This window comes from Aquarana catesbeiana, linkage group LG01, assembly GCF_042186555.1.
Source record: "Aquarana catesbeiana isolate 2022-GZ linkage group LG01, ASM4218655v1, whole genome shotgun sequence".
NCBI classification, from domain to species: Eukaryota; Metazoa; Chordata; class Amphibia; order Anura; family Ranidae; genus Aquarana; species Aquarana catesbeiana.
The window spans coordinates 70,141,870-70,159,680 of NC_133324.1; the positions used below are offsets into that span (position 1 = coordinate 70,141,870).

General features: G+C 45.3%; 1 protein-coding gene across 22 annotated transcripts in view; it reads right to left on the reverse strand.

Moving 5' to 3' along the window:
- The window catches only part of TCF4 (transcription factor 4), a 595,219-nt gene that overhangs the window by 108,155 nt on the left and 469,253 nt on the right, over positions 1 to 17,811 (reverse strand). The gene's annotated exons all lie outside the window — the stretch shown is intronic.

Sequence of the window (17,811 nt, forward strand, 5' to 3'; positions counted from 1 at the left end):
TATTTCTGAAAACTGTGGGTACCGACGGACCATCTTGGCACTGCCCTTCTGCAGAGGGTGAAGGAAACAGGTGGGCATGGGTTCTCACTGTTCTCCTGCCAAGTAAGACAATCTTGCATCCAAATGCGATTATCGGTATTCATTTACAAGCAAAACATAACAGGCTGTACAGTACGGGTACAGGCATTTATATACAGCACCGCTATGCACCCTTGACTGGACTACACAGAGATTTGCTTGTGCTTTAAAAGCTTGGCACAGTAGGCATAATGAATAGCTAGTAATAGACATAAGAATTTCCAGAGCAGAAGAAAATATCTCAGGTTCTGTTTTGTTCTGTCAGGCTTCCCTGCATATAGTTGAATAGAAGCCTTGTAGCCATTTCCTCTGACTGTAGAAGACCCCAGAGATACAGCAGTGGAACGGCTCCCAAATGTTGACCATTTGTATCCAAAGCAGCTGTTCCACAAAACCTTTACAATGTATTTGAAATCATCCAAAACAATTTATATTAAGCGTCAACCCTACAAATGATGGCAGTACTTATTTTACAGTAAGCCTGTGAAATGGGTTAAAATCAGCCGTCAAGAGAGGCCGGCTTGTACCTTCATTTATCTTCATGAGCGCCCCAGGGTGTTCCAATATGCTAATGCTCCAGCTCCGAATTCGGATCTCTGCCAAGCCGCCAAATGCCTCAATGCAATGCTCTGAGCCTCGCTACTCTATATATATATATATAAAACATTTTTTAAAAAAGCTTGGATTGAGGGAAGCGTGTGGCCGACTTGAGCTTGGAGTCAACTTTGGAATACTTTGCATCCCAGGCATACTTTAAAACTGGCATAAAGAAAAGTAGTCAGCAATTGCTCAAAGGATTGACATATCTCATAACTAGTGGTGACTTTCACCTGTGGGCCACAAATAGAGTTGCCACCTCATCCCTTTAAATCCAAAAACATATAAATTACACAGGTTCTGAGGCTAATTTAATGCAGATAAGGCGCTAAGTGCATTTAATTACCACCTTAATCAGCCACAGAAACTCTGTAATTAATGTGTTTGGGTTTAAAGGGATGAGGTGGCAACACTAGCCACAAACCTGGCTGACTGCTCTTGGGGAAACAGCTAACTGGCTGGAATGACCATTTTCATCTAATCACTGTAGTTCCTTTGACACAAGGCTTTTTCTGGTGTTGTTGAAACTTGTATAATTGGGTAATAAACATTTACAAATAGAATATACATTATATTACCAAAAGTATTGGGGCGCCTGCCTTTACACGCACATGAACTTTAATGGCATCCCAGTCTTAGTCCGTAGGGTTCAATATTGAGTTTGCCCACACTTTTCAGCTATAACAGCTTCAACTCTTCTGGGAAGGCTGTCCACAAGGTTTAGGAGTGTGTCTATGGGAATGTTTGACCATTCTTCCAGAAGCACATTTGTGAGGTCAGGCACTGACCTGGATGAGAAGGCCTGGCTCACAGTCTCCTCTCTAATTCATCCCAAAGGTATTCTATCTGGTTGAGGTCAGGCCAGTCAAGTTCCTCCATCCCAAACTCGCTCATCCATGTCTTTATGGACCTTGCTTTGTGAACTGGTGCGCAGTCATGTTGGAACTTGAAGGGGCTGTCCCCAAAAACGAAATTGTTCAAAATGTCTTGGTATGCTGACACCTTAAGAGTTCCTTTCACTGGAACTAAGGGGCCAAGTCCAACCCCTGAAAAACAACCCCACACCATAATCCCCCTCCACCAAATGATTTGGACCAGTGCACAAAGCAAGGTCCATAAAGACATGTATGAGCGAGTTTGGAGTAGAGGAACTTAACTGGCCTGCACAGTCCTGTTCTGAGTCCTGATCTCAACCTGACAGAACACCTTTGGGATTAATTAGAGCAAAGAATGTGAGAAAGGCCTTCTCGTCCAACATCAGTGCCTGTCCTCACCAATGTACTTCTAGAAGAATGGTCAAACATTCCCAAAGACACACTCCTAAACCTTGTGGACAGCCTTCCCAGAAGGGTTGAAGTTGTTATAGCTGCACAGGGTGGGCCAACCTAATATTGAACCCAACAGACTAAGATTGGGATGCCATTAAAGTTCATGTGCATGTAAAGGCAGGCGTCCCAATACTTTTGGCAATATAGTGTATATATTATATGGGCGCAGCTATACATACACCCGTGCAAAGGGCTGTCTTTGCCTGCATGGGATGCACAGGTGTTCCATGCATCTGTGTGCAGGCTGTCCCATTCATTCATGTCTACTGGGATGCAGCAGCTATATGGACATAGCTGCTGTCCCACTTTGACAGCCGTACATTGCCCTGAATGCAGACAGTGTGCTTTTTGAGACACGCACCCGCATATCTGTCGAAGTGGAAGCAGTGGCTGTGTTTGTTTAGCTGCTGCATCCCAGTAGAATGAATGAATGTGACTGCCTGCATACAGATGCCCGGAACACCTGTGCATCTCATGTGGGCAAAGACCACCCTTCGCACAGGTGTATGCATAGGTACACCTGTGTAAATGAGGTCTTCTTACTTACTTATTACAAGTATTTATATATAGCCAACAATTTATGCAGCACTTTACATATTGTATATCCACATCAGTCCCTGCCCACGAGGAGTTTACAATGTAAGGTCCCTACCTCACATGCTTACAAGCACAAACTAAGAACAATTTAGATCTGAGTCAGTTAACCTACCAGCATGTATTTGGAGTGCGGGAGGAAACGGGAGAACCTGGAGGAAAATGGAAACAGGAAGAGCGTGCAAAGTCCATGCAGGTAGTGGCCTGGCTATGGTTGGAACTGAGGACCCCAATGCTACAAGGTAGGCACTCACGTGATTTAAAACAAGAATACATGCAAATATGTAGGTTTTGTAGTCATCCAATACTTCAGGAAGAAGGTGTGCTGTGTCCCACCGAAACTTTGGATCACCACTAAACCTGCACATTTGCACCTATATATCGTGAGTGGCCCAGTTTAATTGTTCTAGATTATGGTTACTTTTCTGAGAGCACCCTGCCATTTACCCCCTTTTTTTTTTTTTTTTTTGTCAAAATATGTCTGTAAGAAACAAGTGCAACTTTATACACAGCAGATCTGCTTTTGGCCACAAATACAGGGGTGACAGCCCTTTGTAAGCCCAGGGCTAAGCAACCTGGGAAATGTAGTTCAGCTAAACCTCACTGACCCCCATATGGTGGGTCCAGATTAACAGCACTTCATTCTCCGCTGCTGGTGAATACATGGATCTGTAAATTGCACAATGCTATAGCTGATCCCCAGGCACCCGTACATTCTCTTTTCCCGCTGAGTACCAGTAATGAGATAAAGCTATCTGGGCACCCCCTGCGGCACCTTGTTTTGTAAGCAAACTAGGACCTATCCCCGTCTGGCAACAATGCAGCATTAACCTTATTAACATTGTGTCCTCTTTCTAGAATGTAAACAATTAGTGGTTTATTTTTCATTGTTTGGTGCCTGCTCTTGCTGCTAATACCACAGTGAAGGGTAGGGTAAAAAGCCATTGCAAACAATCCTCCTCTCCTCACTGTGCGAACAATTAACTCCATAGATTTAGCATGGCGGTGGGAAAATAGATTTCAAAAGATTGAAAATGTTAAAGGGAATCTATTATGGGAGAACTATGCAGCCTGCCAAATGCTGTCTGTCATGTTGATCCTCTGGTATCAATAGCTTGCTGCATACTTATTCCATCTCTCAATGCACTGAATCCAGTAGATCAGCATAGTAGCCTGGTATATAGTATTTTTAAAAGGACAATAGCAATGACATCTTCACATTTTTCCTAATGACATGTTTTCTTTAATCCCAAGAAAATAGCAGTAAATTCAATAGAGAAAGTTCAATCAGGTTCTTGGGGGTGGGACTTCCTAGATACATGGCTTTCTGTTGGTTAGAACATAGCACCAGCTGTCCACAATGAACACTACAAAGCAGAATGCAAATTTCTCAAATATAGCCTCTCTTAACCAGGGTTCTGTAGAACACCGGGGTTCCTCCAGATGTTGCTAGGGGTTCCTTGAGCAATCAGCAACCTCATATAAATGGCCATAGACACCAGTATTCCTTTAAGCTATTTGTAAGGGGGAACTCTTTCCAATAACCATCAATGTAAAGAGCACTCTTCCCATTGACCATCAAAGTAAGAGGCCACTCTTCCCACTAGCAAACCAATGTAGATAGCCTTCTTCCACTTGACCACTAATGTATGGAGCATCCTTCCTAATGACCACCAATGTAAAGAGCATTCTTCCTAATGACCACCAATGTAAGGAGCATTCTTCTCACTGATCATCAATGTAAGGAGCATTCTTCCCACTGATCATCAATGTAAGGAGCACTCTTCCCACTGTCCAGAAATGTAGGCAGCATTCTTCCAATTGACCACTAATGTAAGGAGCATTCTTGTCACTGATCATCAATAAAAGGAGCATTCTTCCCACTGACCAGCAATGTAAGGAGCATTCTTCCCACTGATCACCAATGTAAGGAGCATTCTTCCAACTGCCCACTAATGTAGGAAACATTCTTCTCACTGATCACCAATGTAATGTGCATTCTTCCCAATGACCAGCAATGTAAGGAGCATTTTTCCAACTGGCCACTAATGTAGGAAACATTCTTCTCACTGATCACCAATGTAAGGAGCATTCTTTTCACTGATCACCAATGTAAGGGACATTCTTCCCACTGACCACCAATGTAAGGAGCATTCTTCCCACTGATCACCAATGTAAGGAGCATTCTTCCCATTGACCACCAATGTAAGGAGCATTCTTCCCACTGACCACCAATGTAAGGAGCATTCTTCCCATTGACCACCAATGTAAGGAGCATTCTTCCCACTGACCACCAATGTAAGGTGCATTCTTCCCACTGACCACCATTGTATGGGGCCATGCCTACCGCTGAACATCAATGTAAGGAGCATACTTCCCACTGACCACCAACACCAATCCAAGGAGCACTCTTCTCACTGTCCACCAATGTACAGAGCATTCTTCTCATTGACCACCAAAGTAAGGAGAATAAATGTGATTCTAAACCTTTAATTTATTTTATTTTTTTGATAACAAACATGTTTGACTTACCTACTCTGTGCTAAGGTTTTGCACAGAGCAGCCCTAATGCTCCTTTTCTGGGGTCCCCCGCCAGGGCTCATGGCTCCTCTTGCCTTACGAGTACCCCGCCCCCAGCAAGCCACTTGCTAGGGGGGGTACTTGTGCGGGCTTGTTCTCAAGCCCCGCTGCCTGTGTCTATAGACACAAACTACGGCACTTTGCCCTGCCCCCCTTTTGCTAATTATAGGATATGATTGACAGCAGCAGTAGCCAATGGCTCCCACTACTGTCAATCTGCCCTGTAAAGAGGGAGAGTTAGGAGAGAACCTCTGCTGTTGTGCACAGTGCTGAATCAAGATCAGGCTCAGATAAGTATAAGGGGGGCTTTAGAACCACTTTAACTCACTAACTGCCAATCTAAGGGGACTCTTCTCCACCAACCACAAATGTAAAGGAACATTACATTGACCACCAATGTATAGGCCATTTCTCCACTGACCATGTGATAATGGTCAGTGGAGGGAACATTATAATTTTCACTGTCTCATATTTTTTTTTTCTAGTCCTTATTATTAGTTTAATTTTGTCATTATTATTAAAATTACTTTTGTTGTATAGAGCAGAACTAGGTGTCAAGGATGCTCAGTACACCGCATTCCTATTGCTTTTATTTATTCCTATATCTCGGCTTACTGTGAGCTGTAGATATACTTAATATTAGCAGGGGTTCCCTGAGACCTGAAAATTATTTTAAGGCTTCCTCCATGTTAAAAAGTTTGAGAATTACTGTTTTGTTATATTACAATTAATGTATTCCAATTATAAAGTAACAAGATTGTGATTTATTAAGCAAACTAATTCTGTCTGTCTCCAAAAACCGCAGCCTTAAAATTATGTTTACAATTATAATTGGTGCACAATCAAGTTGTTTCCAACCTATATGCAGGACAATCTCACCATGTATTGAGAAAAAAGATATTTAAAGATCAGAGCTAGACTAAGTTGCCTCAGTTCATGGCTAAGGTCACATGGTCTTATCATTTAGGCATGGCCACTAACTATTAATTAATATTAATTCCATGGTCACTACCTGGCTAAGCCCTAGGCCCTTTAAGCAGAGACTTTGGGAGCAACACTTGGCACTGGTCACCTGACTGACCACTGGAGGGAGCCCAAAGTCCAGGAGACCCAAGTCCATATTCCTTCAGGAAAGGGACTACTGATGTGTCCAGTACTGCAGGATAGACTTATTTCTTTTCTACTGACCTATTTAATAGCAAATCTATTATTCCATCAAACTGCTACAAATGCTCTTACAAATGAGGACTAACAGGCACTGTCATACACTAATTAGTACCCACTAAAAGCTCATGGGACTGCAGCATGCAACTCCAGGGTTTACAATACTGGTGCTCTAAGAGCCTATGAAAATATGCCCTGTCTTGTACTGTGGATTGCACTGGAGACATTGCTGGGCATGGACTTCTTCAAATGACCATTTGCATACTATAAATCAGCCTTTCTCAACCTTTTTGCCCCTGAGAAACCCTTGGAATAATTTTCATGTTCTCAGGGAACCCCTACTAAAAAGGATGATAGCTACAGTTCAGAAAATCTTAAATAAAAGAATAATTACAGAGATATACCTAGCATACTTGACACAGAGGGCAGATCACTTAGTTACCAACCTCTACAAAATTATTTTCAGTAATAGTCTTGAAGTAAATAACTGCAGAACAGAAATGCAGACAGTAAAAACTGTGGTGTCTTCTAACATTAGTGCTCATAGTAGACATGATCCCTTAAATTGGTGGTTAGTGGAAAATTCCACCTCTTGCACCACTGGTGATCAATGTAGGTGGGAGATCAAGCCACCATTTTTCATTGCTCAAGGAGCCCCTAGCATCCTCAGGAGAAACCCAGGTTGAGAAGAGCCACTACAGATAAAGGTTTCAGGAGCCCCTGGGACACCATGCAGTGACTTCAAAGGAAAGCGCTACCAAAAGGGACCTAGTCTAGTCTTCACATGCATAACTAAGTTAGCATTCAAATGAAGTGACAGGTACACTTCAAGGCTGTACAGCTGCATAGATGATCTCATGAACATCATTCACGGTCTCTGAGCAGACCCTAGGCCAGCCTTTCTCGACCTTTTCAACACAGAGGAACCCTTGAAATAACTTTCCAGTCTCAGGGAACCCTGCTAAAAATTGCTTTATTTACAACTCATGATACATTATGGTCAGTGGGAAGAATTCTCCTTACAATTGTGGACGTTGGGAAGAATCCCCCCCTTACAGATAGCTAGAACGATCAATGGTGTCAGTGGGAACTTATCTGAGAGGCAGAAATTACTTATTGCTCTAGGAACCCCTAGCAACCTCTGGAGGAAACCTAGTTGAGAAACCCTACCCTAGACTCAGGAGGTGAGAGAGTCTATGGAGCTGGATAGCACAAATATTAATTAAAAAATTTGCTGAGATGGAATCTTTACAATTTAAAAACACTTTATTGTAAAGACTGGTTTTTATCAGTATTTGTGGGAGTTTTCCCCCTCCTAGGAACATAATTCTGATTCTTGATCCTCAGCCTAACCCTTCTGTTTTTCTTTTTTTATCCCCCCCCCCTTACTTCTCTGTAGTCTTGTCTCCCCATTCTTATTTTTCCTCTATCTTCCGTATCTTTCTAATTCTATCTCTCTAATTTTATTTATTTTTATTTATTGAGATGAACGGTGCATGCAGCGTCTAACTGCCAACGCCATGGAAGCATCTAAACCATACTGCTTTCTCGCTAAGACTGCCGAGAAGGGGGACACCATGGGAAATTTGACAAGTCTGGTCTCTACACTCTTTGCACCTGGTGCTCTTGTAAGTAAGCTCTTAATAAGACAAAGAGCAACCTACATAAAGCAGAAACCCACACTACAATCCCCCCCCCCCCCCCCCTTACAGCCTTGTTAAATGCCCATGATCCCTTTTGTTTTAACGGCACATGTGCTGAAAAAGATAATCACCCAATCTGGAGGAAAAGTCACAGGGGGCTCGGAGTCTCAGCACTGTAGAGGCAGCCTAAAGCCAGGGGATTCAGTAAAAAGTCAGAGTTTTGGTAAGACTAGAACCTTAACTCATCTGAAATGGGGTGAGGAATTCTGCCTGAACTCTGACAGCCTTAGCCAATATGCTTGTATATTCACTAATCCCTAACAAGCAGGAAAATCTTTTTGTTGGGTTTCTGAAACTTACAAAATGTTGCTGTGAGTTCATGAAATGTGCTAAATGGGTATGACTAAAACCATCTTGCCCTGAGTTAATCATTACTGCAGAGCACTCATGATCAGTTAATATTTTAGAATTCGTTGTGGACATTTATGGAATCTAGCAGTGGGTGTCTTACAAATTCCCATGCAGTCTCTGGATAACCTACCTCTGTATCACAAAGCAGAAACTGGTTTTCGGCAGTGAACATGCAACACTGCCAATCTTTTGTGTACTAAAAACCTCCTGGACACGCGCTACCCATCATAATTAAGCTGGGCATAGATGGTTAGAAATTCGGCTGGTTCAGAAGGGATCGGCCAAGATTCAATGCATGTATGGGCGGGCTGATTGTACTTAAGTCGATCCATTGACTTGGTACAACCAGCCTATTGGATTTTTTACATTATTATTATTTAAGGTTCTTATATAGCGCTGTCAATTCACGCAGCACTTTACATATACATTGTACATTCACATCGGTCCCTACCCTCAAGGAGCCCACAATCCAAGGTCCCTAACTCACATTCATATTCTAGGGCCAATTTTGGACAGAAGTCAATTAACCTACCAGCATGTCTTTGGAGTGTGGGAGGAAACCGGAGTACCCGGAGGAAACCCACACAGGCACAGGGAGAACATGCAAACTCCAGGCAGGAAGTGTCGTGGTTGGAATTTGAACCAGCAACCCTGTTTACTGCTAGGCGAGAATGCTACCCACTACACCACTGTGCCGCCCAACATACGATCACTCTCGGTGGCTATAGCCACTAGCAGTAATCATTGTGTTCTGCTTGCCGGGAAGGCTCCACTTCAGTAGTTTCTTACCACCAGATAACGTTCCATGGGGTTAATAACAGTCAGCAGTGGCATAGTGGTGGGCACTTCTGCCTTATGGCAGTGGGGTCCTAGGTGTGAAACCTAGTCAGGACGCTATCTGCATGGAGTTTGCATGTTCTCTCTGTGCTTGTGTGGCTCTCCTCCCACACAGCAAAGATGTTCTGGTAGGTGAATTAGATCCTGTCTAAAGCCCTAGTACACACCGTCAGAAAATTGTACAAAAAATACCGCTTTCGAATCGATCGTATGATAATCTGACCGTTAGTACCCAGCTTTCGAGAGCTGATTACGATAGTTTATCCGAAGGTACAAGCCTGAAAATTTTTCTTGTATGATACCAGAATGTACGATTTTCATTTAATCAGTACAGTTTTCATCCAAAAATATAATACAAATACATTTTTATTCTGTCAAATTTTTATTCTGTCATAAGAGAATTAGACTAGCATGCAAAAAAAAAAAAAAAAAAAAGGACGATCATTCGTTCGATAATCTCATCGTGTGTACCAGTGTATGCATGAGATAAGGACCTTAGCTAGCAGCTAATATGAATGTACACTATGTAAAGTGCTGCATATATTATTATACAATTACCTGTATTAATAAATTTACCAGACTAGAGGATGTTCACTTTTCAAAAAAAATATTCATCCATAGAGTGAAGCTATTTTCACTCTGAATCACGTGCTTTCAAACATTGTTTTTTATTTCCCTTGTATGATTGGGTATTCAAGAAAGTGAACACAGCTTCCACCTTATTTACTATGAACACTCACAGTACTGTTTGAGGTGTATCACTGTGCTGTGCTAAAAAAAGTGAATCGTGCCGTTCCTTTTTTTTCAGTGCACACCACCGCAACGTGCTGATGTGAACCAGCCCTGTAGGAGAAGAGGCATTTTGCCAGTGGTGGCCCCTATCACCGCTGCCGCCCTCCCTATCCATGCACCCTGCCCTTTTTAGAACGCCGGGCGCATGAATTCCTACGGCGGGGATGGGGGGGGGGGTGTCTTTTGAAGCACATGATTAGAGCCAGAGGCTCTAATAGGCTTCAAAAAAGGGTGGGCTTGGGGCACAGAGCACTACGTCCTAATCCCACCCAGTTGTGTGACCATAGCGAATGAATTTTCGCTATTTTTACACTAAATCTTCTCCCGCCAATCAGGAAGCAGGTGTGAGACCTGTTTCCCGATTGACCAAAAAATCGTCCAATAGGATGGCCTGATGTGGAGCCAGGGAAGAAGCCACTGGAGCCAGAGAGGAAGCCCGCCACCCTGGAGCTGCTGTCCGGACCCCGCACCCACTAGCCTGAAGCCGCTGCCCAGACGCCGCACCTGCTAGCCTGGAGCCACTGCCCGGACCCCACTAGCCTGGAGCCGCTGCCCGGACCCCGCACCCATTAGCCTAGAGCTGCTGCCCAGACCCCGCACCCGCTAGCCCGGAGCCGCTGCCCGGACCCCATACCCGCTAGCCTGGACCCGCTGCCAGGACCCCGCACCCACTAGCCTAGAGCCGCTGCCCAGACCCCGCACCCGCTAGCCTGGAGCCGCTGCCCGGACCCCACACCCGCTAGCCTGGAACCACTGCCTGGACCCCACACCCGCTATCCTGGAGCCGCTGCCCGGACCCCGCACCCACTAGCCTAGAGCCGCTGCCCAGACCCCGCACCCGCTAGCCTAGAGCCGCTGCCCGGACCCCACACCCGCTAGCCTGGAGCCGCTGCCCGGACCCCGCACCCGCTAGCCTAGAGCCGCTGCCCAGACCCCGCACCCGCTAGCCTGGAGCCGCTGCCCGGACCCCACACCCGCTAGCCTGGAACCGCTGCCCGGACCCCGCACCCGCTAGCCTGGAGCCGCTGCCCGGACCCCGCACCCGCTAGCCTGGAGCCGCTGCCCAGACCCCGCACCCGCTAGCCTGGAGCCGCTGCCCGGAGACCGCACCCGCTAGCCTGGAGCCGCTGCCTGGACCTCGCACCCGTTAGCCTGGAGCCACTGCCTGCACCCCGCCGTGCTGGATGACACCCCCCATCTATCTGGATCTATCCAGGTAAGTGCCGGACCAACCGGCAGATGCGCGCGCGCGGGGGGGTTGTCAGTGCCGCACCGCCGAGGGGATGGTTGTTTGTCGCCCCCCCCGAACAAAAAACACACCAGCCGCCACTGCATTTTGCTTTGTCTTGCGGTGGGACTGAGCTGGAATAGCCACTCAATGCAGCCCTACCATACCTGGGGGTTGATTTGCTAAAACTGAAGAGTGCAAAATCTGGTGCAGCTGTGCATAGTAGCCAATCGGCTTCTAGTTTTTTGCCTGATGTGGAGCCAGGGAAGAAGCCACTGGAGCCAGAGAGGAAGCCCGCCACCCTGGAGCTGCTGTCCGGACCCCGCACCCACTAGCCTGAAGCCGCTGCCCGGACGCCGCACCTGCTAGCCTGGAGCCACTGCCCGGACCCCACTAGCCTGGAGCCGCTGCCCGGACCCCGCACCCATTAGCCTAGAGCTGCTGCCCAGACCCCGCACCCGCTAGCCCGGAGCCGCTGCCCGGACCCCATACCCGCTAGCCTGGACCCGCTGCCAGGACCCCGCACCCACTAGCCTAGAGCCGCTGCCCAGACCCCGCACCCGCTAGCCTGGAGCCGCTGCCCGGACCCCACACCCGCTAGCCTGGAACCACTGCCTGGACCCCACACCCGCTATCCTGGAGCCGCTGCCCGGACCCCGCACCCACTAGCCTAGAGCCGCTGCCCAGACCCCGCACCCGCTAGCCTAGAGCCGCTGCCCGGACCCCACACCCGCTAGCCTGGAGCCGCTGCCCGGACCCCGCACCCGCTAGCCTAGAGCCGCTGCCCAGACCCCGCACCCGCTAGCCTGGAGCCGCTGCCCGGACCCCACACCCGCTAGCCTGGAACCGCTGCCCGGACCCCGCACCCGCTAGCCTGGAGCCGCTGCCCGGACCCCGCACCCGCTAGCCTGGAGCCGCTGCCCAGACCCCGCACCCGCTAGCCTGGAGCCGCTGCCCGGAGACCGCACCCGCTAGCCTGGAGCCGCTGCCTGGACCCCGCACCCGTTAGCCTGGAGCCACTGCCTGCCCCTCGCCGTGCTGGATGACACCCCCCATCTATCTGGATCTATCCAGGTAAGTGCCGGACCAACCGGCAGATGCGCGCGCGCGGGGGGGTTGTCAGTGCCGCACCGCCGAGGGGATGGTTGTTTGTCGCCCCCCCCGAACAAAAAACACACCAGCCGCCACTGCATTTTGCTTTGTCTTGCGGTGGGACTGAGCTGGAATAGCCACTCAGCCCTACCATACCTGGGGGTTGATTTGCTAAAACTGAAGAGTGCAAAATCTGGTGCAGCTGTGCATAGTAGCCAATCGGCTTCTAGTTTTTTGCCAAAGCTTCATTGAACAAGCTGAAGTTAGAAGCTGATTGGCTACCATGCACAGCTGCGCCGGATCATGAGTGGGCCAGTTTTAGTAAATCAACACCACGATGTGGTTTCATTTAGCTCAGTCGAGTAGCTAACTAGACTGGAAAAAAAATATAAAACCTATGTGTACGATGTTTCTTGTGCCCGGGTATACTATATACGCCTATGTAGGCTCACTACGTTTTTTTCGGTGGTCATTCCTGCTATTAAATGCTCCAAAAAAGCCATCAGCGCTCGCTCTGATTTTCTTTTTTCTTTGTTAGGGGGAAGTCAATTTGTATACATTCCCTTTGATATGTGTTAGGGTCAAGGCCTGTTTCCTGGCCTGACCCATTCCAGGTTTGCAGAGAGCCAGCTCAGTCCTTTCCAGGCAGGTCCATAATATAAGCCACATGTTGCTGGTGCTGGTCTGCGGGTGGGGGGGGGGGGGGGGGGGGGGGGGGGAGGAAGGGGATGATAAAAAGAGCAGCCCCCTCACGTGAAGTGCATTACCAGACCATGGATAGGGCCGGAAGGAAAACCCACCCACCTCAGCCTGCGTTTATTCTATCAACCTGCAATTGCAACAATCAAATCCAGATGTCGGCCTTTCCAGATCTTTCTCAGAGGACAAACATGCGAGGGCCCAGGGCCTGGCCTTGCCATCACAGGATAATTGAGACCATATGACACTCAGAGCAGAACAGCAAATGCAAAGCACTCCCCCCCCCCCACCACCTCCAGCCCCCTCCTCCCGGGTGGAGGGATGAAATTGCAGGGCCTGCTGAGCCTCTAAGTGCATGGTGCACCGTGAAAAACAAGTGTATGGGCCGAAGAGAGCCACCTGTAAGAGGCAGGGAGGAGGGCGGACAGCCCCCCCCCCCCAACTCCCCTTTGCTGCCACATGTCAACCCCCTGGAGACTGACGCGGGTGAAAGGTCAATGAGGGCTAATAAAAATGCCTGTCCAAAACAGCAGGGGAAGCATATAGGTGGAAAGCACGCTGTCCTAATCTGCCATCGGAGGATCTGGCTTGAGCATAATGTGATTAAAACTGCATACAAGTTCTAATGTGACATTTATATCAAAAGCTCAGCGACGTCAAGTAGAAGATATAAGAATAGCCCCCCCCCATCCCCCCCCCCCCCCCCCCCCCCCCCCCCTGCCTGGCTTTTTTTTTTTTTTTTTTAACTCATTTCTAAAAATTTGCTGTACAAATGTATGAGCATTCGTTGCACATAAAACTCTTACAAATGTTTTTAATATATGCAAAATAGTTTTTTTAATTATTATATTATTATTATTATAATACAGGATTTATATAGTGCCAACAGTTTACGTAGCGCTTTACAACTTGAGGGTAGACAGTACAAATACAATACACTTTAATACAGTAGGAATCAGAGAGCCGTGCTCCTTAGAGCTTACAATCTAAGATTTTTAAGTTGTCTTTCCAAAGGCAAATGTAACCTTCTCAAATCCCCCCAAAACCTTAAATTCTAAGAGAAAATAGGCTAACAACATTGAGGCTCGGTTCACGCTACTGCGATTTTGCCGTGATTTTCAGTGCGATTATGGAGTGCGTCTTGGCTGTGTTTTTTGCATATTCTATAGGGCGAAGCCGCACTGTAAATTGCACCAAAGTAGCACATGAAACCTTTTTCTAAAATCGCACTGAGACGCATTGATGAGAACATGCACCATTGAATAAAATGTGATTTTTCTTGCCATGCAATTCTGTGCGCTTCTCGCACTCGTGTGAACCAGCACTCAACCAAAAATAACCTAAAACAATAGACAAGTTAAGAAAATAACCTAAACAATAGCATAACAACATTCAACCTAAAATAGACCTAAAACATTAGCCTACGAACATTTAACCGGAAAAGAAAAAAAAAAAAAACAATTGCCTAACAGCATTTTACCAGAAGAGAAAATAGCCTATAACAATACAATACAAATTCAACCAAAATAGCCCAAAACAATAACCTAACAACATTTAACCAAAAACATTCAACCTAAAATAGACCTAAAACATTAGCCTACGAACATTTAACCGGAAAAGAAAAAAAAAAAAACAATTGCCTAACAGCATTTCACCAGAAGAGAAAATAGCCTAAAACAATACAATACAAATTCAACCAAAATAGCCCAAAACAATAACCTAACAACATTTAACCCAAAACAGACCAAAAAAAATAGCCTAACAACATTAAACCAGAAGAGAAAATAGTCTAAAATAATAGCCTAGCAGCATTTGATCAAAAGAGAAAATCGCCTAAAAAAATAGCCTAACAGCATTTAAGCGAAAATAACCTAAAAGAATAGCCTATCAACATGTGCCCAGAAGAGAAAATAGCCTAAAACAGCTTTCGACCAGGGGAGTAAATAGCTTAAAACCATACCATAACAAAATTCAACCTAAAATAGCCTAAAACATTAGCCTAAAAACATTCAACCAAAAATAGCCTAAAACAATAGCCTAACAACATTTAACCAGAATAAAAAATTGGCTAAAACAACAGTCTAAGAAAAAAATAATTGCCTAAAACAATAGCCTAACAACATTTAACCAGAATAGAAAATTGCCTAAAACAACAGTCTAGAGAAAAAAAAATGCCTAAAACAATAGCCTAACAACATGTAATAAAAAATAACACAAAACAATAGCCTAACAACATTTAACCAGAAGACAAAATAACCTAAAACAACAGTCTACGGAAAAAAAAAGCTTAAAACAACAGCCTAACAACATTTAACCAAAAATAGTGTAAAGCAATAGCCTAAGAACATTAAACTGAGAGAAGAAAAAACAACCCCCTAACAGGACTTTAAAGGCCCACCAGATAATATCAATCCGTAGTTTAGTATAGATTACCAAGAGAATATTTAAACAAATCTCAAATACACATTTTATTAAACAATATCATTAAAAACAATTTATGGCTGGTGCATTTCATTACAAAAATAAAAACACAACATATATGTGTATATTGTACTACATAGTCTGATAACTTCACGATGAATACACCGTGACTCAACATTAACAGAAGCATCCGACGCGTTTCAAAAGTTTATTCTTTCTTCAGGGGCGTATATCAGTAGGGCACAACACTTCTAAAAGAATATTTAACCAGAAGAAAAAATTATCTAAAACAATTAGCAGCATTTGACCATTAAAAAAAAAATAGCCTAAAATAATCGCCTAAGAAAATTCAACCAAAAATAGCTTAAAACTATATTTTAACATTTAATCAAAAATAGACTAAAAACAATAGTCTAGCAACATTTAACCAGAAGAGAAAATAGCTGGGGTCTTCCAGATTTCAATAAATCCTTCCTGCTGACCCCCACATCCTACTGGGGGGGAAGGAAGTGGGACTGGGGTCCCTGTCCTTTCAATAAGGGGAGAAGGTGCCTTGGAGGGCGGAAAGGCTTTATGGCCCTCTCTTGCTAAGTACCCTCCCAACGTTGAAGACATGGGGCCTAGTACAGTTCAGGAGGGGAGGGGGCTGCATGCTTGCTGCCCTCCCTTTTCCTGGCCAGCCAGGCTGCATACCTGAGGGGGGTCCCTGAGGGGGGACCCTACACCATTTTTTTCCCTTTAAAGGGGCTAACACAGACTAAAAAAAAAAAAAAAAAAAGGTTTGGCTTTTAATATACTTGAACCCCAAACCTGCACCTAATCTTTTACAATAAAACCCAGAATAAATAAATAAACCTAACCACCAACACCAAACATTCTGAAACCAAATGGACCATGTATTAGGAAATGTTTCCTGGAAGCCCAATGACAGATCTCACACATTACAATCTAGACGTGGACTAAGTGGCGTTTTCTTTTTTTTTTTTTTTTTTTTTTTTAAGACTTAGATTTTACACAGCAACGGCCTCCCCCACCGAGCTCCAGAGTATGAAATGGAAATATTCCGCAGATGAAAGAGCAGAACCCTCAGTGCTAACCGAGCCAACTCCTTTCAAGAACAGACACATCACTTCAACCCTGTGATGTCATCTGAAGGCTGAAAAAAAAAATGATAAAAAATAAATAAATTGACCAAGTTTATTTTTATATATTCTGGTTTCTGTCTCACATAATCAAACACGGCCTGATCAATACCATGTTTGTTTGGCGTACATTAAACAACTATAAAGCCGTCCACAGAACAGGCCCTCTCTTGTAAGCACTTTGCATCATGGGACAAAACGGCTTTTGTAAGGAGGTAAAAAAAGGGCTCGACGGGAAAGGAGAGGGGATCGCGTGAAAGACGCGGCTTTAATTCTGGAACAGTTGCAGCGTTGGAGGGGAAAAAAAAAAAAAGCATTGGCGAGTTTACTTTCGGGTGAAGAAGAAAAATCCCTGACTATTTTGAAATGTACATAAATAGTTAAAGAGTAACTCCACTTTTGTTGAGAAAAAAAGCATTCCTCGCTGGGTGATCTATGGACATTACAAGGATTTTAACAAACTTTGTTGCAGATTCCTACCTTTTGTTATTCTGAAGAAAAAGCTGTTTTTTTATCTAATGGGAGTGGTTTTACAATTATCAATCAGCTGCTGCACCTGCAGGGCTCTAATGAGGAAAGTGGTAGGGCCTACATCCCTTTAGACATGATTTTCCTTTGAGAGTATCTCACCAAAAATGAAATTTCTGTTGCAGGGGATGCCAAAATCTGACTTTTATCTGTAGACCTCTGGGAAAATCAGTGAGCCAATCACACAAGCAGGAAATTACATATCTGGGGGGGGGGGGGGGGGGGGCGTTCTGTACACCTCCTGTGTACAGAACACCTTCAAGTAGCCATATAACATTTTACAGAAAACTACAGAGCTGCAGATTGAAAAGGAATAGTAATTATTAACTACTTTCCGACCAGCCGCCGCAGTTGTATTGTGGGAATCACCGTCATTGTACGTCGGCCTCTTTAAAAAGCTATAGGAGCCAATGCGTGGCCGCCAGCTGCAATGTCCGCCAGCCACCCGCGATCGCTCCTCAGAGAGCCAGAACGGGGCTCTGTCAATGTAAACAGTCATCCCCGTTCTGAGAGGGGAATAGAGAGAGATCTGCTGTTCCTAGTGATCAGGAACAGAGATCTCTCTCTCCTCCTCTAGTCAGTCCCCTCCCCCTACAGTTAGAAACACCTCCCATGGAACACACTTAACCCCTTGATCACCCCCTAGTGTTAACCCCTTCCCTGCCAGTGACATTTAT